The sequence below is a fragment of the Vespa crabro genome, chromosome 10, assembly GCF_910589235.1.
Source record: "Vespa crabro chromosome 10, iyVesCrab1.2, whole genome shotgun sequence".
NCBI lineage: Eukaryota > Metazoa > Arthropoda > Insecta > Hymenoptera > Vespidae > Vespa > Vespa crabro.
This window is the reverse complement of record NC_060964.1, coordinates 1,852,479-1,875,447: the sequence shown is the minus strand read 5'-3', so window position 1 is coordinate 1,875,447 and position 22,969 is coordinate 1,852,479. Positions and strand designations below refer to the sequence as shown.

At 38.5% G+C, this 22,969-nt stretch overlaps 1 long non-coding RNA gene across 2 annotated transcripts in view; it reads right to left on the bottom strand.

Moving 5' to 3' along the window:
* The window catches only part of LOC124427214, a 209,671-nt gene that overhangs the window by 148,203 nt on the left and 38,499 nt on the right, over positions 1-22,969 (bottom strand). Inside the window, exon 1 of one of the 2 annotated variants that reach the window (XR_006942918.1) lies at positions 236-297. The exons of the other annotated variant lie outside the window; for it this stretch is intronic. This is a non-coding gene — a long non-coding RNA (uncharacterized LOC124427214). Of the gene's footprint in view, positions 1-235; positions 298-22,969 lie in introns of those variants that run through there. 2 annotated transcript variants of the gene reach the window in all.

Sequence of the window (22,969 nt, the reverse complement as noted above, 5' to 3'; positions counted from 1 at the left end):
ACCTATTTACTATGGCGTTACTACATGGTGTATCTAACCCTTGCTCTTTGATAATGTTATATCTTCCCTAACAATTTGTCAAAAAAGTTTATTTCAAACGATCATCGTGTTAAAAGACTATCATTAAGATTAAGAAACGAATGATAAATTCGTTCGTCCCTAACGAATTCTAATCATAATCCATTGAGAATAGTTTTTGAAAATTAATAACTTATCAAAAATTAATATTACTTACTTTTTCCTATACGATCGTGCGTAATAAGCGATATGCTAATGTACATGTTGACGACTCGGAAGATCGTATACGACTGAGGTCATAGAAAAGATAAACTCTTATCCCGTTGTATAAACTAGTGCGAGACATATTATATAAATCTACGATGTATGTTTATAAACGCCAAGAGTGACATTGAACGAGCAAACGTTGAACGTAAAGGAATATACACATATGCACGTACATACATACCATATATACATACATAAAGAGAGATGGATAGATACATAGTTAGATAGATATCTATCTTACTCTGTAATCGATCGACCTTCAACGTTTGAATATGATTGATAGTCCCAATGTAAAATCATTCGATTGTAATAACAATGTTATATAAATAACGAACGATGATTATTCCTCCGAACGATCTATCTTCCGAAAGGATATCTCCAAATGATTTCTAATCGACAAATATGATCTATACTTTAAAATATTATTTATTCTTCGACTTTGTCGAATAATATAATACAAGAATTTTTGAACAAGAGTTCCCAAGACGAATTTTACCGGTTCCGTTTCTACCTACCTGAGATAAAGAAAGAGAAAAAAAAAGGAAAAAAAAATGAAAGAGAAAAATAGAGAAAGAAAGAAAGAAAGAGAGAGAGAGAGAGAGAGAGAGAAAGAGAGAAAAAGAAAGAAAGAGAGAGGGAGAGAGAGAAAGAGAGAGAGAGAGAGTAAGAACATATCCCTTAGGACAGGTACTTGGAAATGCATCTAACATCCAAGGATATCTTCGACGGTGGTTGGTCAGTCCCTTGGGTACGATAACGTTCGGACAAATGACCGGTCAGGCCAGGACAGAAAACTACTGGCGGGAAAATCAGCCCTCTAAGTAAATTCGTATCAAACCCCTCGGAGACGTTGTCAGAGAAAGAAGAAAGAGAGAGAGAGAGAGAGAGAGAGAGAGAGAGAGAGAGAGAAAAGATAAACGTGAGAAAGAGAGGATAAACATGAGAGACTGACCGGAGAGAAAGAACCATCAGAAATAGAGCAGTTGCGACGGTGATGTGGTGGTGATAGTGGTGGTGGTGATTGTTGGTGATATGGAAGGAAAGAGGGGGAAGAAAAAGGAAGGGCGATCCGTCATAGGAGATTACCGAACTAAATAACGCGATCTTCTCTCGAAACAAGTAAAACGATATAAAGGGAGTGAAGAGAGAGCCAGAAAAAGAGAGAGAGAGAGAGAGAGAGAAAGGGTGGGTGGAGAGGGGAGTAGAGAATCGCGTAACCAAATTTCAGAATAATCGAGGACATGTAACGGGCGAGCAAGCCTAGGCATGAGTCTCGTCCGGTCCTCGATCATTCACGCTTCCGTGAGCCTTCGTCCATCGTTCGCGGGCCATCGCCCATCGCGAAACCACGTCTCGCTTAATGTCCATTGGGTCTCTCTCTCTCTCTCTCTCTCTCTCTCTCCCTCTTTCACTCTCTTTTTTTCATTTCTTTTTTATCTTTCCTTTTTTTTATCTTTTTTTTTTTTACGGCGCGATGACAGACACGAGAGACAATGACGAAACGACTCGATGAGATATCGGGGAGATGCGTTTTCCCTTCTTTCGTACAATTTCTTTTTTTCACATTTTCTTTCTATCTTTTTCTACTTCTCTCTCTCCCTCTTTCTCTCTGTCTCTCTCTCTCTCTCTCTCTCTCGATACTCTTTTTAGAAAAAAAGTTCTATTTGTTTGATAGACATTTTGTATTAATTAATCGTATGTATTTTGTTAAACGAACGATCAATAAATAGGATATAATTACAAGTGGTTGGAAAAATAATTAAAATTGGTTGGAATTGCATTTCGAGTATAATATTACGATAATATAATATTACGTAACAATATCTTATTATAACTATTACGTATTTGTTTTAATTATCGATCGAACGTTCGAAAATACTAACGCAATAAATAGCAAAGCTTTTGTTTGTTATTTCTTTTTTCTATTTAATCCTTGCGAAATAATTCGATTTTGTATGTTTGTATATAACGAAGTATACCGTCTTAAGAAAAGAAAAAAAATTAATTAATTAATTAATAAAATTGATTAACCTCAAACAAATTTTTTCTTCCCGATATAATATCGATATAATAATCAATCATAAAAAATATAAATATGTGGATATTATTTCGAGACATAAAACAATTGTACGAATTCATTGTTCGAGAATATGAAAGAATCATTTTGATACGACGTGTATCGAAGGCACGAAACGAAGCTTTCGATGTTTATCACTGGTCGCGTTCAAATCTCCTCGTCTGTGGGTAATAAGCACTAATATCGGAAAATATTTCACGTCAATCCTTGCCTCGGTAGATATTGATTTCCCTTCGTAAAAGCCCCTCCCTCCCTCTCCCTCTTTCTCTCTCTCTCTCTCTCTCATTCTCTTTCTCTCATTCTATCCTCCTCCAACCTTCTACACACAGCCACCTATTTGCAGTTTCCCAATATGCATTCAAACTGAAATTCTGTGAACTCGCGGCGTGTTGCATGCTCGACGTTCGTCCCGGGAGATAGATTAATTAATCAAAAGCCCCGTGTCTCTCGGCCGCACATAGCTTTGAAAAACTGTCCGCGTTCGTGGTCGATAGCCACCGATGAACGATTGCGAGCTGTGAAAACGATCGATTTCCAAGAGAGAGACAGAGAGATAGAGACACACAAACACAGACAGAAATATATATATATATATATATATATATATATATATTAGAGAGAGAGAGAGAGAGAGGGAGAGAAACAAAGAAACAGAGAAAAATATAGATATGGTGGAGGAAAAACGAAATCATTAAAAACAATAAATCTTTCGAAAGATCTATATCATATTTAAACAGAACTATCGTGTAAAACTTGAACACGTAACCAGAATGATCTTTAGACGTTGAATCGATCAACGAAATCAATTATTTATCGTTCTCTCTATATATTTCTTTATGGCAAACACAAACGATCTTCTTTGTATCGCGTATGATTTTGAGAAGATGGTTGTGGCTCCATTAGGATCCCGCGACGTCTTCTTCGACGATAATTTATTTATCTTTACGCTTATGACAAACGAAAGACAGATCGGAGAAACGATTTTCTCTCTCTCTCTCTTTCTCTCTCACTTTCTCTCTCTCTTTCTCTATCTTTCTCTCTTTCCATCTTGTGGCAGAGGTCGCCGAGGGCAATCAGCTACCAACGAACTTCTGACTCCGTTCCGACAGCGTTCATAAGCATTTGAATGGACCAATCGATCACACTATCTCTCTCTCTCTCTCTCCCTCTCTTTCCCGGTTCCTCCCCCCCCCCTCTCTCTCTCTCTCTCTCTTTCACGCTTTAACTTCCTCTTCGTATCGATTCTCTCACTCTTTTCTTTAGTGATGACGTCATGACTACAGTCATCCCCTATTAGTAGGGTGTGATGCCAACCAGTAACAGCAATAGCAACAGCAGCAGAAGCAATAGCAATAGCAACGGTTCGCAATGTATGAAAGAGAGAAAGATAGAGAGAGAGAGAGAGAGAGAGAGAGAGAGAATTTGAACACGGGGGAGGATAGAGGTTGACGATCACGAAGCCTAAAAGGGGCTCGGTAATTATATATTCTAAGGGTGTCTCGCCGATCAGTCAATGTTTCCGCTGCAGCTCTTCGACAATAGAGAGCAAAGCTAGAAAAAGCTTATCTGTCACCGGACTAGGCACTTCCTTAGGGGAAGAAGAGAGATAGAGATAGAAAGAGACTTTTAATTCGTGTCGCGATCGTCCGTTTTTGGCAATGAAGAATTAAGGAAGCGTCGCGACACCGGATCGATGGTAATTAGTTATGCTTTTGCTAAGATATATATTCTTCAGTCTATTTCCGCGTTTAAAAGTTCGAGATAAACGATGATTACTCTATTTCTCTCTCTATCTCCCTCTCTCTCTCTCTCTCTCTCTCTCTCTCTCTCTCTCTCTCTCTCTCTCTCTCTCTCTCTCTCTCTCTCTCCTTCTTTCTTTCTTTCTGAAAGAAGATAAAGAAAGATAAGAAGTGATATATATATATATATATATATATATATATATATATATTAGGTGTATATATATATGTTTATATATGTATATATACACAAACATGTATGTATATATATATATAAAAATAGGTATAAGTATAGGTATTGTCGTGGATCATCGTCGTGAAAAGCGACAGCGTAACACGCAAGGGACCTTTGAGAGTAGAAATTCGCGCGTGTTACGGAACGCATCTCGAACGCATGAACGGGTTGATTAAATTCAAACACCTCGTAACTCGGATGCCAGAAGGCAAGAGAGCGCGTCGATGGACCGCGAGCGTGTGCGTGAGTTCAAATATGCTCATATCGGTACTGCTCAAAGGATCGAGCTGACTCTACTCTCCTCCTCCCTTCACCCCTACACCCTGTCCCCCTTCACTCCTCCTGTCTAGCTCGCTTACTCTAAAGGACAATAGTCACGCATGATAATAGCATGCCATCCATGCTCTCTCATTCCACTTCTCTCTCTCTCTCTCTCTCTCTCTCTCTTTCGTGCGCGCGCGCTTCAACTCTCAAGCGTCCGGTTGGGCAACCACGGCTCGTTTGAAAGGAGTAAATACCAAATATCGTCGGGTCAAACCATGTCCTTCCTACGTTCATTTCCCTACGAATGACCAAAGTATCTCACCGTTAATATATATTTATATATATACATATATATATATATGTATATGAAAAAAGGCATGAAAAAAAGCTCCCTGTATATTGATCTCTTGACATTGTCATTAATCGATGTCATCGCGAAAAAAAATGATTGTTCTTTTCTTTTTTTATTATTTTATTTCTTTTTTTTTTTTCTTTTTCCATTCACGAATGAAATTTTGGTTGGGAACGGTCCTTTTGTAAAAGCCATGCTGCCGTTTATACACGTTTCCTTTTATGCATTGGTTCTACATGGTCGAAGTGTCGATAACGTATCGTGACACTTTCATCTAGCCGATTCGGTCGCCTTTCCAATTTAAATAGTCGCGCGCGTCGATCAGTCATACGTATACGCAGAGAGAATTTCTCGCTCGTGCAATGAAATTTCGCGAAACAGAAGAAGAGAAAGAGAAAGAAAAAGAGAGAGAGAGAAAGAGAGAGATAAAGAGAGAGAAAAAGAGAGAGAGAGAGAGATAATACTCCGAGGGTGTAGAAAATCCTAGCCGCGAAAACGTCGAAATGCAACGTTGGCCGAGGGAAGAGAGAAAGAGAAAGAGAAAGAGAAAGAGAGAGAATGAGAGAGAGCAATCTAAAATCTGTCAGTCCTTTGATCGATGCTACGTTCGCCATTTTAATGCCTATCACCCGACAACAAGCCTCACGTGAAATACGAGTTAACCCCCGGGGCGTTCTCACCCTCATCAAAGCGCGATCATCCCTCGAGGAATTCAAAACGCCACCGTCCTCGTGTGAAAATGTTTAAAATCATCGAGATCCCTTACCACCCCTCTCCTCTCTTACTACTAATACTACTACCTCTATCTTCTTCTTCTTCTTCTTCTTTCTCGTACACGTTCGTTTCGTATTTTAGCCCATTATCGTTATTCGTTATCGTCTCGTCGATATCTTTAGCTTAATTCTACACCCTCGCACTTTACCCCGAAAGAAGATAAAGAGATTAACAAAGAGAGAGAAAGATATATATATATATATATATATATATATATATATCGATAAATCGGATATCTCTCGACCATTCAAGACTTTCTTTACGATTTAATAGGTATCACACGCCTACGGGAAATATCCGGAAAAAATTGAATAAAGAAGAAGGGACAACAGTTCTTTTTCTTTCTTTATTTCTTTCTCTTTCTCTCTTTCTCTCTCTCTCTCTCTCTCTCTCTCTCTCTTCCTCTCTCTCTCTTTCTCTCTTTGGAAACAATATACTTCTACGTCCCGTTCGAAGAGATACGAAAGAATCGAGAGAGAAAGAGAGAGAGAGAGAGAAGAAAATCCTCGAACGAAAGAAACCTCTCATGGTGATCGCAAAAATATTATGATAACCCGATTGACCAATTTGCTGGAGGACGAGAGACTGACTGGTGTATTGAATCATCGTTAGCTCGGGACATAGGATTTGCCGGACTACCGAAAAAAAAAAGAAAGAAAAGAAAAAAGAATAAAAAAAGAGAGGAAAACTCGGAACATCTAATGGACGCAGCCTAATCCTAACTGAATACACAGGAAAAACGAAAGAAAAAGAGAGAGAGAGAGAGAGAGAGCGAGAGAGAGTAAGAGAGAGAGAGAGAAATTGGTAGCAAAAATTCGATAGAGAACCCGGCAAATCTAATGACGATTTCATTCGTCGAGAAAGCTCCAGCGGAGACAGGATTTCCTCGGGAAAATCCTCGCACGTACGTGCGGAAAATGAAACGAACGCGAACGCTTGGTATTAAAATATTATGTATGCGCGCCTATATATGTATACAACGAACGACCTTTTCTACGCGAACGACCCTCATCACCCCATTCTATCCCTACCCCTTATTCCCTACCCCCTCCCTTCACCCTTCCGTATTCTACTAGAATATTTTAACATGACGTTATAAGTTAAATTCCAAATTATTATATCATCCATTCTCTCCTCCCTCCCCTTCCACCCCTCCTCCCCTCTCTCTCTCTCTCTCTTTTTTTCTCTTTATTCGTATAACGTGTGAAATTACATGGTATACGTCGTGATAATCTGAAAATTATAACGCACGTTCCGATATGAGAGAAAGAGAGAATGAGAAGATATGATCCTCCTCCTGTGCAAATGATTTCGAATGGTAGTAGATAAACCATTGTAACACGTTCAATTGGGAAAATACGTCTATTAAAATGAAAATGTTAGACCGTGTATTAGAGGTGTGTTATAATACGTGCTATAACAACTATATAACCAGGAGGGATATTGCACTTTATTCACGTTAAATTTCCATCGAGTCAAATTAGTCGAAACGCTAGATTATATCTCGGAAAATCCGATCGAGAGTGGAATAATACATATCTCGCTATTGTGACATTTCGTACGAAAGGGGAAGAGAGAGAGCAGAGTGAGAGAGACAGAGATAGAGAGAGAGAGAGAGAGAGAAGGAGAGGGAGAGGGAGAGAGAAATAAAATATAGGATATATAGATGAATCGAAATAAAGAAAAGGATTGAGAAGACAACGACTTAGCAAGAAGGAGCGAGAGGGTAGCAAAGAATGGGATATGAAGTATAAGGAAAAGGAGAGGAAGAGAGGGTGGAGGTGTGGAGGGATAGGTGATAGCCGACACATATTTCCTGTAATTCACTTTATGCGAGCCGGATATAAATTCGCATTGTTCCGCGACGCTTTTCTCGGAGAACAGAGGTATGGTATAGGTCGTGTGCCGACGTAGGAAAAAGACGAGGAGAAGAGCTTCGTAGATTTGATGGGGCGAATGCCTCGAGACACTCGTAAAAGAGGCATCCAACCTAGCGAGCATAAAATTAGAAGAATGGACTTAAAAGGATTTGAAAGGATTGCCACGACTCGCCTTCGGCTAAAGGCGAGACCAAAAGAGAAAGAAAGAGAAAGAGTATGACTATATCCGAGTTCTATGCTCAAACTTTCCGAGTGGATTGAGAGTACAAGAGAGTCCTTCTTCCATCTTCTTCTCTTCCTCATCCTCTTTTTGCCTCGTTTCTTCGTTCTCGAACTAGGGAAAAGAGTTAGATGCATTTTCATGCTCACAAGGAAATATCGCGCGAATCGTGCTAAGGTAAACAGAGAAATAGTAACTTTTTTTTCTTTTTCGAAATGAAAGAGAAATTCAAAAACGGATGAACCCGCAAAACTCCTGACAATAGTGAGAGAGAGAGAGAGAGAGAGAGAGAGAGAGAGAAGGAATATTTTGACATTTTGAAAGGTTACGTATGAGTTTTATAAAAATTTTTCGCAGAGTAAACAGACGAATATTGTTGGACAGAATAAAACGTAAAGTGCATCGGGCTAAACGGAAAAGGAAAAATAAAATATTCGATACGGTAGGCGAGAGTATCGTTCGAGTCCTCCTCCTTCTCTTCTTGTCAAAATAAAGTATGAGTGAATTATACGTGTACGAACGTATATCCGAGCCCTCGGGAAAGCGTTTTCCCCGGGTTTTCGGACGATTTGCGAACGGATAGAGTGCAATAACGCGAGTAAAAAAAGATAGATAGATAGATAGATAGATAGATAGATAGACAGACAGACATATATATATATATGCAAGTGGAAAAAGTAGAAAAAGTCCTGGACATGGTCCGGCGTCGAAACTAATGATGGTACTTATAACGAAAGCCTAATGGATCGAACGCGACGCGTCATTTGTAATCTTATGTTACACGTATTACGAGAAAAGTCTTTTATTCTGGATTAATTGCGGTCTAATTAGCGACGCCCTATTCATAGGAAATACGATCTCTGTAGGGGACGCCTGGTTACTCTCATTTAGACAGAAAAATTCATTAATCTTCCTATGAAAAACCTTGTCGTCTATATATTCCAGTATAGGTATGTGGAGATACATATATATATATATACTCGGATGAAAGTTTCATTTCATAACAAGAAAATGAAATTTTCTTGAAAAAAAGAAAAAGAGACATAATAATTAATAATAAATATTAAAAGAAATATAAATCGAATAAAACATAAGTGAATAAGTAGATATGTGAGAGTAAAGATATTTAATCTATATATATATATATATATATATATATATATATATATATATATATATATACATATATATACACATGCCCTGTTAGAAAACACTTATGAAAATTTTGGAACTAGAAAAGAAAAGAAAAAAAAAAAGAAAAAAAGAAAATAATAATCAATGACAAATATTAAAATATATTAAATATAAATCGGATAAAGATAAGCGATAAGCAGTTACATATGTGCATATAAAGATATTTATTAATCGTACATCGTTCAAAACGTAACTAAATTTCTGACAAAGATATAAACGCGTGTGTTATTGTCAGTCGCCGTCATCATCGTCGTCGTCGTTGTTGTTCATGTGACCGAACAAATTAGTCAAAGCGAAAGAGAGAAAAAAGAGAAAAAGAAAGAAAGAAAGAAGGAAAGAGAGAGAGAGAGAGAGAGAATCGATTTTTCACGATCGCGCTCGAACGATCGAACGAGTTGTCGGCAGCAGGCGACTCTAGAGTTTATTAATTTATTCGAGCATGGAAATGGTAATTAGCTTGAACACTGGTGACAGGAGCAGGTTCGCCCTTCGGGCAGACGCACCTCGATTTGCACGCACGTACCTACGTATGCACGCACGCACGCACGCACGCACGCACGTATGCACGCATGCACGCATCCAGGAAAGGCATACACGAACGGACGAACGAACGGACGGACGGACGGATCAACGGACCAACGGACGGGTGGAAGGACAAACCGATGAGAATACGTCGAAGGCCTGCGGCTACTTCGAAAAATAGAAAAAAAGAAACTGAGGGAGATTGAAAGAGAGAAAGAGAAAAAAGAAAAAGAGAGAAAGTAAAAGAGACAGATAGAAAGAGACAGATAGAGAGAGAAAAATAGAGAAAGATAGAGAGAGAGAGAGAGAGAGAGAGAGAACAAAGATCAACACCATATCGTTTGGCCCACGAATCGTTCTTTGAGATTAAATCGTACGTAAAACCTTGTACGTAAATCAAATATTTAAGTACTCACTCGGATTAAAAAAAAAAAAATAAAAAAAAAAAAAGAAAAGAAAAAAAAGAATTTTTTTTCTTCTAAATCGAAAACATCCCTAAACACCTTTCTAATCCGAAGATTCATATTATTCTTATCCGTGTTATCGTTAGTAAGAAAAGCTTTAGAAGATCGTCGAATATAAACAAGAGAACAACATCTCGTTCGTCCCGATTCTAATCAAGCTTACAACACAACCTGTATAATCAGAATCGTGCGTTAAGAGCTACGATCGCGCGCGCGCGCGCGTGAGAGAGAAAGAGAGAGAGAGAGAGAGAGAGAGAGAGAGAGAGAGGGAGAGAGAGAAATACAAATTAACAATGTTGTTAACAAGCTCGACACCTCGACAATCCCCAAGCAGTAGAACGTGGATATCCGAGAGACTAAAAGCATACAGTTAGAGAGAGCGAGAGCGAGAGCGAAAGAGAGAGTGAGAAAGAGAGAGAGAGAGAGAGCGAGAGAGAGAATCATTCCCAATCTACAAGAGAGAGATAAGTGTGACGACCTGTCCAACGACTACGAAAGGGGGTTGGTGGGGTGGTTGGAGAGAAGGGTTGACGCAATCAACGTAAAACGTAACGTCGACGGTAACAGGGATTAGTTATCTTCGAGCTCGTGCTTACGGCCTCGGTGAACACCGCAGGAAGAAAAGGGGCCCAATGTCGTCGTTTCTCTCATCCTTTCTCTCTCTCACTCTCTCTCTCTCTCTCTCTCTCTCTCTCTCTCTCTCTCTTTTTATCTCTCTTTCTCTCTATTCTTGGCACTGCTCTTCTTGTTGTAGCAGCTACTGCTATTTCTGATGGTGGTGATGGTGGTGGTGGTGAATCGCTGAAATCACCAAGCACACAAGGTCTTTCCAGTAATTGCGCAAAGAAAATGGTGCGAACGATCTCGTATAGCCCCAATGAAAATATCGGTAAACGACGATGTCTGAAATGGTTATTACCACCTACGATTCGATCTCCCTTATAACATTTTCGACGAATAGTTATTGTATACCTCCCATCGCTATCGAACTTTAAGAAGATAAACGATAATAATACAGGTTAAAGGATCGAAGTTCATTCGAAATCGAAGATAAATCCGAATAAGTATTACGGAATTATTTTTCACTCTGTTCCGTTCATTTTGATATTATTTCCATAGGCAACAAATCGGTTGCGAATGTATAGATATAAGAAAGAAAATGAAAGAAAATAAAATTTGACGAGATCTTTAAAAATGAACATTTTTAATATAAATTCGGTTGAACGATCGAGCCAATCAATTTAGAACTTTTATATAAAATATACACGCTCGGTTTCTATACCTTTGTACGGATTAAAATTTACAGCCGACGGCGAACTTCGTTGCTACATTTATTTTTCTTTTTTTTTTTCTTTTTTCTCTTTTCTTTTCAACGCTTAATTCTCTCGAAAATTGCGCTCGAATGGTGCACGTAATTTCAATATTATCGATACTTTTATGAAAGATTTCTATCGAGTTAACCTAGAAGAAGGGGGATAGCTTTGATGTAATGGACAAGCGATAAAGCGTAGATGAAATTGGTAAAGGCGTGAAAATAAAAAAAAAACAAAAAAAGAAAAAGAAAAATAAAGAAAAAAAAAAGAAAAAAATAAAAAAGCAAGGAAAGCAAAAAAGGAAAAAACGAAGAACAGTGAAATGAAGAGGAGGAAAAAGAGGATAAAGAGATGGAGGAGGAGAAGAAGAAGGAGGAGAAAGAGATCGAACAACTCGAGCGTTTGTTTCCATTCGTTGCACCGAAAAGTTCGATTAGGATAAAACGTTAAATAGAGGGCAGTTCGTTGCAAAACGTTTATATTACATGGTTAAAGGATGTTAATCCGTGCAGACGTTATCAGAGAAGATATTCGTCAAAGTACTCGATAAAAAACGGTCTCCTTCGTCTTTTACTTTAAGATTTAAACGTTCCTTAATTTTATTTTCTCTTACGCAAAAACTTGCGCGATGTCGCATTGAAATTAACATTTCATTTAATTACACAACTCTTCTTATCGAGATTCAAAAAGGAAAGAAAGAAAAGAAAAGAAAAGAAAAGAAAAAGAAAAAGAAAAAGAAATAGAAGAAAAAACAGAGAAAAAAGGGAAAAAAAAAGAAAAAGAGAAAAAGAAAACGTAGGCCAGACGCAACGATAAATAATAGAACGCTGGAATTATATCGCTTTTGTATTCATATTAAGGTCCTCGTAGCGGTCGTTCAGCACCGAGTCCGAATATTTTCCTTCTATTCGGAATTAATGGCTCGGACGTATTTTATAGGGCCGCCCCCTGTCCGTTGCGATATCCATGCAGAAACTGACCGCTGACCGTTTCTGTTCTGTGATATATCGTCGGAAGTTTAAAAGTAGTAGTAGTAGTACTACCGCGTGAGTAGAAGAGGAAAAAGAAGAGAAAAATATAAAAAAAGAAAGAGAGAGAGAGAGAGAAAGAAAGAAACAGAGACGAAAAAGTGAAACAGAAAGAAATACATTGCCGTATCTCAACGTTGACCTCTTCTTTTCTCTAGGGAGATTTAAATTTTCAAATTTGACATCTGCCATATACAACACACTACTAGAAACTACGTATACTTATTCTCTCTCTCTCTCTCTCTCTCTCTCTCTCTCTCTCTCTCTCTCTCTCTATTTCTTTATATATATACATTTCTTTCCATCTCTTTCTCATATATTTCAACGAAGACAAACGAAAAAGAAATCGACTCGTTCTAGGTCTTATCAAGCTTCAAGCGATAAGACGTTCGTGTCTGGCGATGAACGATGAAGACGGTAAAACGTGAAGAGAGTAAGAGAGAGGAGGAGTGGGGAAGAAACAGAAATGATTGTGTAGGACTATATTACTTACGAGGTAAAATGTGAATTCCAATGTTACGTGAAAATAATTTTTCTTCTTCACATTTCAAAGCTAAGAGAGATACGAGAAAAATAGAAATATATCACGTGGATAAAATATGTATGTACGTACGTACATGTATATATGTATGTATGTATGTGCATAATTCAATGGTATATAAATTCGAGTCGACGAAAATTACGTAAACTCTAATCGATAAATTCAATAAATTTTAACACGGGAAATTATTCTATTTTTTTTTCTTTTTTTTTTATACACATTAAATAAATATTGATGAGATAACTATTGTCGATCTCTTCCTATAGATATCGAGACCGCTGAAGCGCGTGACATTGCAGTTAATCGAAATTTACTTTCGCACCCTCGGACACGGGTAGACACGTGACACAACCGTTGCACAAACGTTTTCCGAGAAAAAAGATGGAGCTAAAGAGAGAAAGAGAAAAAGAGAGAGAGAGAGAGAGAGAAAGAGAAAAGGGAGGATCTTCCATCCGTCAAAAATCGACGGCGTACGTGCTGCCAGTACATAAGCAAATAATACAAAGTTTCGCGATTACACGCAACCGCGATTATCTATCTATACGTCACTCCTGGCGATGATGGTGGTCGGCTCAATCGTATTAGACGATCTAACGCACGTGCGAGCGTATACGTTCGTGAATCGACGTCGTAATCGAAAAGAAAAGGAGACAGAACAAGAAAGAAAGAAAGAAAGAAAGAAAAAAAAAATCTGAATAAGTGTGTATGCTCGAGTCTCAAACGTGTCTCATTTTAAAGCTAAAGATTTCCCTTTGCTCTCTTATCCCCTCTTTTCCCACTCTCTCACTCTCATTCTCGTTCTCTCTTCCCTCTTCTCTCTTGTTGCAAACAAGATCCTTTTGAAGGAATCTCTTCCTTTTTTCGTTCATATTTTTTTTTCTTTTTTTTTTCATTTTTTTTCCATGAGAAAAGACACAAAAAATCTCGACGTAAATCGTCGAGTTACCTCTCGCACTCCTTTGAAGATATCCCGAAAGTTACATTCTATTTGTAGAAACGACTGTATATATATTATACGTATGTGTGTATATATGTATATATATTATATATATATCAAGTGAAAACCCGTAGATTTACCGTAGAAATATATGTACATGTATAGGTTATACAGAAAGAGAGAGAGAGAGAAAGAGAGAGAGAGAAGAGAGAGATTCAAGGGCGGCTTCTTTTCACTCGTCGGCCCGTGACCATTATAGCATAGCCGTAGGGTGTCTATAGGGTTGTTCACGAGCGAGAATCGAGAAGAGACGTGGCGGCGGTTGCTACCGACCTTCCGGAAGGGTCGATTGTTGACCAAAAAAGTCGCCAATTTAAAAGGACCCCCGGCGCTTCTACGAGAAAGTAAGTTAGAAAAAGACAGAAATAACGTTGACGATACATATAAAGAGAGAAAGATAGAGTGAGAGAGTGAAAGAGAGAAAGAGAGAGAGAGAGAGAGAGAGAGAGAGAGAGAAAGAAAGAGAGAGTGAGAATGGTCACGATCGGTAGGCGTACGCTTGACTTGGAACAAGCAATTACGTTGTTACGAAATGTTTACAACGAGATTATTGTCAGCGGCATCTTGCGCCCCGGGTGGCTCGGGCATCCTCCCCTACTAACTTTTTTCTATCTATTATCAGTTTGATTCAAGTGCAAGTAAGTAGGTAGTAGTAGTATTAGTAGTAGTAGTAGTAGCAGCAGCAACATGGTATCCGCCCACGGCGTATCTTTTGTAAGCTAAAGTAACGTCGTCGATTTAGTTCGTGTCGATTTCGACTTTTAAAGCACGTAGAAAATGTCCCCTTCTTTTCTTTCTTTTTCCTATAAAAGAAAAAGAAAGAAAAAAGAAAAAAAAATTTAAAAAAAAGAAAGAACTCGAACTCGGTCGCTCGATTGCTCGCGGAAGTGGAATTGAAAAGGGAATGAAAAAACGAAAGAAAGAAAAAAAAAGAAAGAAATTAGTTTAGTCTAAAAAAGAAGAAAAAACAGAAAAGAGAAAGACGAAGAGAAGAAAAAGAATACAAAAGGAAAAAAAAAAAAAGAAAAAAGAGGATTTCGTCGAAGTAACCGAACAACTAATGTCACGAAAAGGTCGTGACGCGTAACACGAAGGGTTAATATTTCAAAAGGATCTGCTCGGTGAACGTGTAGTCGCACGAAAAATAAGCCAAGTTCGAAGTCCGAGAACGACAATAAAGAGAGACAGGGGTTGGTTCCAGAGGAATAAGAGAAAGGTCGTAGGTCAGAGGAAGAAGATAGAAGATTCGAACAACGAAAGACCATGCGTACGAGAGCATGCTCTCTCTTTCACGCGCGTATACATATCTTACGAACATACGTAGGTAGGTACATAGGCACATAGGTAGATAGGTAGGTAGGTAGGTAGGTAGGTAGGTAGGTAGGTAGGTAGGTAGGTAGGTGGTAGGTAGGTAGGTATGAGGGGGGTGGGCGGACGGGAGTAAGGGGCTGAGGGAGGAGGAAAGGGAGAGAATGAAGGAGAGACCGAGAAGAGACTCAGTTGAGTACGCAAACGATTCGCAACGGTTTGGATTCTTCCGCGTGCGGAGGATAGCGCCTCGAAAGAATTTGCATGCAAATAGCGTCGCGAATCCCGGCCGAGTGGCGCGTTGTTGCGTTGCAGCTTGCCCGACGCGGCGTTGCAATCAGTTTTGCGGTCTCGCGCCCGTAATTGAATGTGGCGTAAATAAATAAATAATGTCGCAGAAGGCGCTGGACCACGATGTTCGCCACCTTAAAGGTCGGGACTTCGATTAAGCTTCGCGCCTCGGTCGGCTTCTCTCTGTGAGCCTATCTCACTCTTTCCTTCTTTCTTTTTTTCCTTGTCGTCCGATTCCATCTCTCTCTCTCTCTCTCTCTCTCTCTCTCTCTCTCTCTCTCTCTTTCTCTCTCTCTCTCTCTCTCTTGCTCTCTTATTTTCTCTTTCTTTCTTTCTCTGTTCTTCTCGCACACGCCGAAAGGGAATATTACTGCAGCCGGAATTTTTCTCGAGGATTAATTTGCGGTCGGCCTACCCTCATCCAGACTGTCAGGACTACCGGCATTACTGGCTACCGTACGTACCGTAGAGTGTTGTGCTTCTTGGACCACCGTTCGCACGACCTCCTCCTCCTCCTCCTCCTCCTCCTCCTCTCTCTCTCTCTTTCTCTTTTCTTTCTTTCTCTTCCTCACTTTATTTTCATTCTCTCTTTATCTTTTACGTACGCAAGAGGATTAATTATTCGACAAAATTCTTTTCTTCTTTCGCCGCATGCGTCATATTTCAATAGACGGTGGACGTCCGATTGGGTACTTGGAATTGCAACGCTCTTCGAAATGAAGATTTCTCTCTCTTTCTCTCTATCTCTCTCTCTCTCTTTCTCTCCCTTTTCTCTTTTCTCTCTTCTCTTATCCTTTTCTCTCGACACTTATCGCGCGGTGCCATATATTCCATGGTTATACGTGGCTAAAGCTACAATGGTAATGTGACTGTTGTAACGTCGAAAACCGTAAGAAGAAACGTTGGTAGGTGCAATCGCGTAGAAACGTTCTTGCATTATAGACATAGTCCGTCGCGCCTTCTTCGTCGCCGCCAACGAAAAACTCCTTCTCCCCTTTCCATTTTTCCAAAAGCTTCGCTACTACGTACAGAATTGAGGAAGGGTTCTTTAACCTCGAGACTTCAACGGGCCAAAAAGTGTCGACTACATTTCTGCGATATTGCGAGTAACCTTTTACTCCAACTCGGTGGTAGTTTGCAAGAGCGATGCTAGTAGTGAAGCGAGAAAAATATTTGCTTTTGTGCGCGTGCGCGCGTACGTGAGAAAGAAAGAAACAACGATAAAGAGAGAGAGAGAGAGAGAGAGAGAGAGAGAAAGAGAGAGAGGAAGAGTGGGAGAGAGAGAAAGAGAGAGAGAGAGAGACAGATATAGAGGAATTCCAGCGTCGTGCAGTGTTAAATTACGAGCCGAGAATCGCGTCTAATAAAAATCGACGAGGCAAGCTTTTCGAACACGTTCGGCATTAACGTTGCATTTGTTGGTAGAGGAAAGACGAATAATTGTCCAAAAAAAATAAACAAAAATAAATTAAAAATAAAAAAGAATAAAAAGAAAATAATAACAATAATAATAATAATAATAATAACAAATAAATAAATAAATAAAACAAAAAGATATAAAGAACCTCGTTGCATCTCGCTTTCACGGCTGAATTCAAGAGAACATATCATCGCATATGCATACATTGATATATACTATTACTATTTCTACCTACTCTTATTACTACTACCTAATTCACTACACCGTATTACGCTATATATATATACACACGTATGTATGGATATATGTATATATGAAAAAAGGAAAGAAATGTTGCATCGATTTACGAGCAACATCGCGAGAAGTGCTGCAATAATAACAACAACGACAACGACAACGACGATGACGCTACGTTGATCCGCTTCAAACCGAACGGCCATAAAAATGTCGGCCGAAGCATATAACGAAACTGTACTACGATTTGCGAGCCGTATCCGAAAGTCCCTTTTTCAAGCGGTCTCCTCTTTGAAAAACCTCTCTCTCTCTCTCTCTCTCTCTCTCTCTCTCTCTCTCTCTCTCTCTCTCTCTCTCTCTCTCTCTCCTCATATCCTTGCACCACCTCCGTCCCCCCACCCACCACTCAATCTCACCTCCTTCTCGCCATCTTGCTTATTCTTGCAAGAATAGCACGCGTAACGCATATACATACATACGTAATGATATACGCAGTCGGTCTATACAGAATACAGTCGCGTTCTCTTCGAACCCTCCTCCACCTTCACCTCCTCCTCCTCCTCCTTCTCTTCCTCGTCCTCCTTCACCTCTTCAAGTTCGTTTCCCACTTCTTCTCCTCATTCGTTCCTTTTGCAATACGTACAACTCTTTGCTCGGTGTACAGTACAGAAAAAAAACGGTCGCAGGTCGAACGGCCACCGCAACGACGATTTCGACGTTCGAACTTTCATGGAAGCGTCGACGATAAAGTAACGTAACTTATTGCCACCCTTCGCGGTCGGTGGTACGATTTTTTTCAGCGGCATCTCGCTCAACGACCTCGCTTATTGACACCCGACGACCTTACCGAGAGTGAGAGAGAGAGAGAGAGAGAGAGAGAAAGGAAGGAGTGGGGTTAGAAGGAGGATGAGAGAGACTCGACCAAGACTGTTATTTTTCAACTTATCTTTCTATACTTTTTCTTTTCTTCTTTTCTTTCTTTCCTTCCTTCCTTCCTTCCTTATTCCCTACTACTTTCTTTTTCTTCTTCTCTCGATCGTTTCGCATCGACTGGAATACTTTCATATCCATAAAAATATATAGATAGACGAACGGATATAAAGAATAATCGAAGTGAGAGAAATTTGCTATTTTCTCTTTCCTTCTCTCTCTCTCTCTCTCTCTCTCTCTCTCTCTCTTTCTCTCTCTATCTCTCTTTCTTTCTTTTCATTCTATATACTCTTTCTTTTAGACGCTATCGCTCGGAACGTATTCGCGTATTTCATTCGTTCTTATTAGTTTTTGGCCCCGCGTGACTCCGTGCCAGAAAAATTGTCGGAGGGTAAGAAAGTGGATAGAAAGAGTAAGAGAGAGAGAGAGAAAGAGGAAAAGGGAAATAGAGAAAACGTCGAGAAACTAGGAGGACCCTTCTAGGAGGACGTTCTGCATAATACTTATTTTATGCGCGACACGGAACGCGAGAAAACGGAATAACGGACTCCGTGGGATATGTGCTTCTTACGAATATTTTTCTCAAAATAAAGCAAGACTATACTCTACGCTTCCTTCCGAATGGAAATCGAATATTTTCTCGAGAGAGATAGATAAAGAGGGAGAGAGAGAGAGAGAAAATGCACCACGCAATACCACTCTCGCGTTATAAGATTTTTCACCGTGTGTGAAACCATTTCAAATATATTTACGAAAAATCCTTTCATATCTTATTCTTATGGAAGAGTAGAGGGGATTGTTGGAAGATCAAGAAACTCGAAATATAAAATTATCCCCAAATTTATATTTGTAATAAAATAATCTTTTCCAACGATCACCGACAATAATTCACTTTGAATTTCTTTTGATATTAAAATATCCGAAACGACGAGATGTCAAAACCTATCAAAATTTTTTTCTCTTAACGCGTGAAAAAAAAAAAGAGAAAAAAAACGAATAAAAAAGAAATAAAAAATAAATAAAAATTCGATTTGTTGCAGTATAATACAAATTCTCTCGTAATAATTTCATAATAATTTCATAATAATTTCACTAAAGTATCTCCAACAAATTGTATACGCATACGAACATACTATACAAACACGCGCGCGTATGGAGTAATGGGATCGTCATGCTCGAAAAAGGAGAAGAAGAAGATAGAAAAAATACAAAAAAAAAAAAAAAAGAAACTAAGAAAAGAGTAGGGATCAGACTCGAATGATTTTTCAACGTCGTTATACCGGAAAAGAGCTAAGAAATCATGGGACTATTTTCTTTTGCTCTTTTTCTATCTAAAGAGGAGTATCTATACTCATTTCTTTCATTCCTTCTTTATTTTTTTTTTCTTTTTCTTTCTTCTTTTTGTTTTCCTACACGAGTCTAACGCCTATCCACCAACTTGCAGAGGTTAACGTCTTTCCGACTACTGTTCGAAGACGGAAGAGTCTTCGGGGCCACCGCCGAGGTTGGTGGCTTTTGATAAAAAGTGAGAAAGCGAGAAGATTGATGCTTCGGTCATCTTAGCACTTTGCCGAGTCACCGGACATTAGAGGGTCGAATGGTGCTCCCCCCTCCTCTCTCTCTCTCTCTCTCTTTCTCACACTCTCTTCTCAATCCCCCATTCCTCTCTTTCTATTTCCCTTGCACGCGACGAAAGAAACAGAGTGTAAAATGCATTTAATTCGCGTATAGTAGAAACGAGGGGTGACGAGATTCGAAGTTCGAACATTATAAAATCACCCTAACGTGATTCGTAAAGAACACGAACGACGATCTCTCTCTCTCTCTCTCTCTCTCTCTCTCTCTCTCTCTCTCTCTCTTTCTTTCTCTCTGTCTCTCAAATGGCCGTCCAAAGAGTTCGAACGATTCAAAAATTCGAAAGTAAAAAAAAACCCCTTTTATCAATTTTCACGTCCCAAGAAGTGACGCTACGACTAATGACGAATACTTGTAGACGATAATTTATACGTTTATATTTAATGAGTAAGAATGGAATGAAAAAGAGTATGATCGATTTTTTATCAGGATCTCTTAAATATTATATAGATCAAGTGGATTGGACGATCTTCCGAGAGAGCCTATTACTCTGGTAATCAATGTCGACAAAAAGAAAATGAGTAAAAAGTTCTTCGTCGAAGAATAATACGAACTTTTTTTTTTCCAACGAAAATGACGAGAGAGAGAGAGAGAGAGAGAGAGAGAGAGAGAGAGAGAGCAAGAAGTGACGGAGAAAAGGGAGAAAAAAAAGAAAAACAAAATTAATTAATCTTTATTTATCTTCTTTGATAATAAAGAAGAAAAAGATAGATAGAAAAACTAAAAAAAGTGTAAAAAAAAGAAGAAAAATTAATCCTATAATCGAAAGAATCAATTCCATGGTATTATTAGTAGTAATAAAATGTGACTTGAATATAAAAGTACACGTACAGATGGATCCCGTTCATATTTAAAATTTGGACGAATGTAACTGATGGCACACGTTCGTAAAACAAAAAGAAAAAAAAAAAGAGAGAGAAGAAGAAAAAAAAAATCCTTAAAATGTCTAAAATAAAAAAAATCCTAAAAATAAAAGAAAGAAACTTTCGTAAATTAAACGTCGGACGTGAAACGTTTCAAACGAAGTTTCTATGAAAACTACGATTGGAAAAAGAGCGACTGTGTGTGTGTGTGTGTGTGTGTGTGTGTGTGTGTGTGTGTGTGTGTGTGTGTGTCATTAAAAGCTCGTGCGAAGAGATACCGAAAATAGTTTCCTTCGAAAGGTAATTCGTTTCTATCGTCTCGGTAAGTTTAATCGAAAAAGAAAAAGAAGAGGAAGATGAAGACGAAAACGAAGAAGAAGACTAAGAAGAAGAAGAAACTTTAGAGGAAAAGAGAGACAGATAAAGAAAGAGAGATAGAGACAGAAAGAGAGAGAGAGAGAAAGAGATATATATAGATAAAAATAAAGATAGAAAGAGTGAAGTAGTTTCTCGGTAAAAAGCTCATAAATTCGAACGGGATCGTGATTGGTAATACGACTACTACCGGTCAAATGGATCCCGATTTATCTCAATTCCAAGTACTTGAAATCTTGGTCGTAAGGATTGAATAAAAGTATAAAGTCGCACGCGAGACAGATAAAACTCTTAAGGATGAAAAAGTAAACCGCGATTGATCAAATAAAAGAGAAAAAGAGAGAAAGAGAGAGAGAGAGAAAGAGAGAGAGAGAGAGAGAGAGAGAGAGGAGGAAGAAGATATAAAGGAGAAAGGATACGAAGAAAGGATTGAAAATATAATTTGGGTTAAGATCAATGCGAAAAAAGAAAAATAATTTCGAATGATTCCGCCTGATTTTTTAAATATCCTCCTCTCTTTATCTCTACCCCTATCGCACTTCCATCCCACCCAACACTTTAATTCCATTTCTCTCATCTTATAACTCATCATAGCACACATTGGGATGAATAATAAAAAAATACGGCGAGTGTTGTCGGGAGAGAACGAAAAAAAAAAAAAGAAAGAAAGAAAAGAAAGGGAGAAATGAAAAGAAAAATAGGAAGAAAAAGGAAGAAAGAAAAAGAAAAAAAAAGGTTCTCCGCTATAAAAGCCAAGGTTTGCAAGGCTGTCACGATGAACGTAATACTATGACCACGTTTGACAGCACATGTATATGAGAAATATATACATAGGTACTATGTATTACGTATATTATGTATATTACGAAATGTAATGCACATATAAACACACATACCTATATATGTGCGTGTGTGTGTGTGTGTATATATATATATGTAAAATACAATGTAAATATGTATACATAGATTTTCCTAGGGACGATGCATGGATGTTAATAAACGGCATCTGTCACCGAGCATTGCGTTGCATTTCGCGTTTTATGCTTTACGCTAGCTTGCTCGGTTTATGCTTCGGTTTATGCTTCACACCGAGCGCGTACGCCGACGACACAGTACGCAATACGAGCGCATACGTGCGCCAAACGGCCCGGCAACGTATATAATACGACTCGTGAGAGTACAATTTTTCCCTCGCTAATCACACTTTCTATAGTCGACACTTTGTGCCACGATTTTCCCAAATGACTCTTTTTCGTTCCTGGAAAAATGAAAGAAAAAAAAAAAAAAAAAAAAGAAAAAAGAAAAAAGAAGAAAGAAAAAAAGAAAGTGAAACGAAAAGAAATGAAATGAAATGAAACAACAAATAAAAACGGAAAGATTTTTATCTCCGAGTAATTCTACAAAAACCACTTTCGCGATCCCATCATTAGAGCTCATGTTTCCTAGATTACTTTATCTTATATCTTTTTTGCTTTTCTTGTTTTTTTCTTTCTTTTTATTTCTTTCTTTTCTCTCCCCACCCTTCTAAATAATCGACTCGGAAATTTCTATATACTTCTTCTATCACTGGTCATTTTAGTCATTTGACATAACGATCGACACTACTGGCGTTTTATATTTTTCATACGATCGAACACGATTCATTTTTCAACTTCTTTCATTTCTTCTTTCTCCTTTCATCTAATATTTCTATCCTTCTTTTAACCACATCAACTGGGCTCATCTCTCACGCGTCTTTACTTCGACTATCTTAGACGCAAAAAGAAAGAAAAGAAAAAAAAATAAGAAAAAAGAAAAGGAAAAAAAAAACACAGGACTTTTGTCACTAAGTGATGTACGATCTCGAAGCATAACGTTCACCAAACTCTCTTCCTATTCGTTGGTATCCTTGACCGCACATCGAGATCGAAAACAATCTAGCTTACGTACGTCGGCTTAACGCCTCAGTTGCTTCGACTTCCTTCCATCGTATAATCGAATTTTCTTGCCGGGAGAAAGAGAAAAAAAATGAAAGTTAAGACCGTAGGA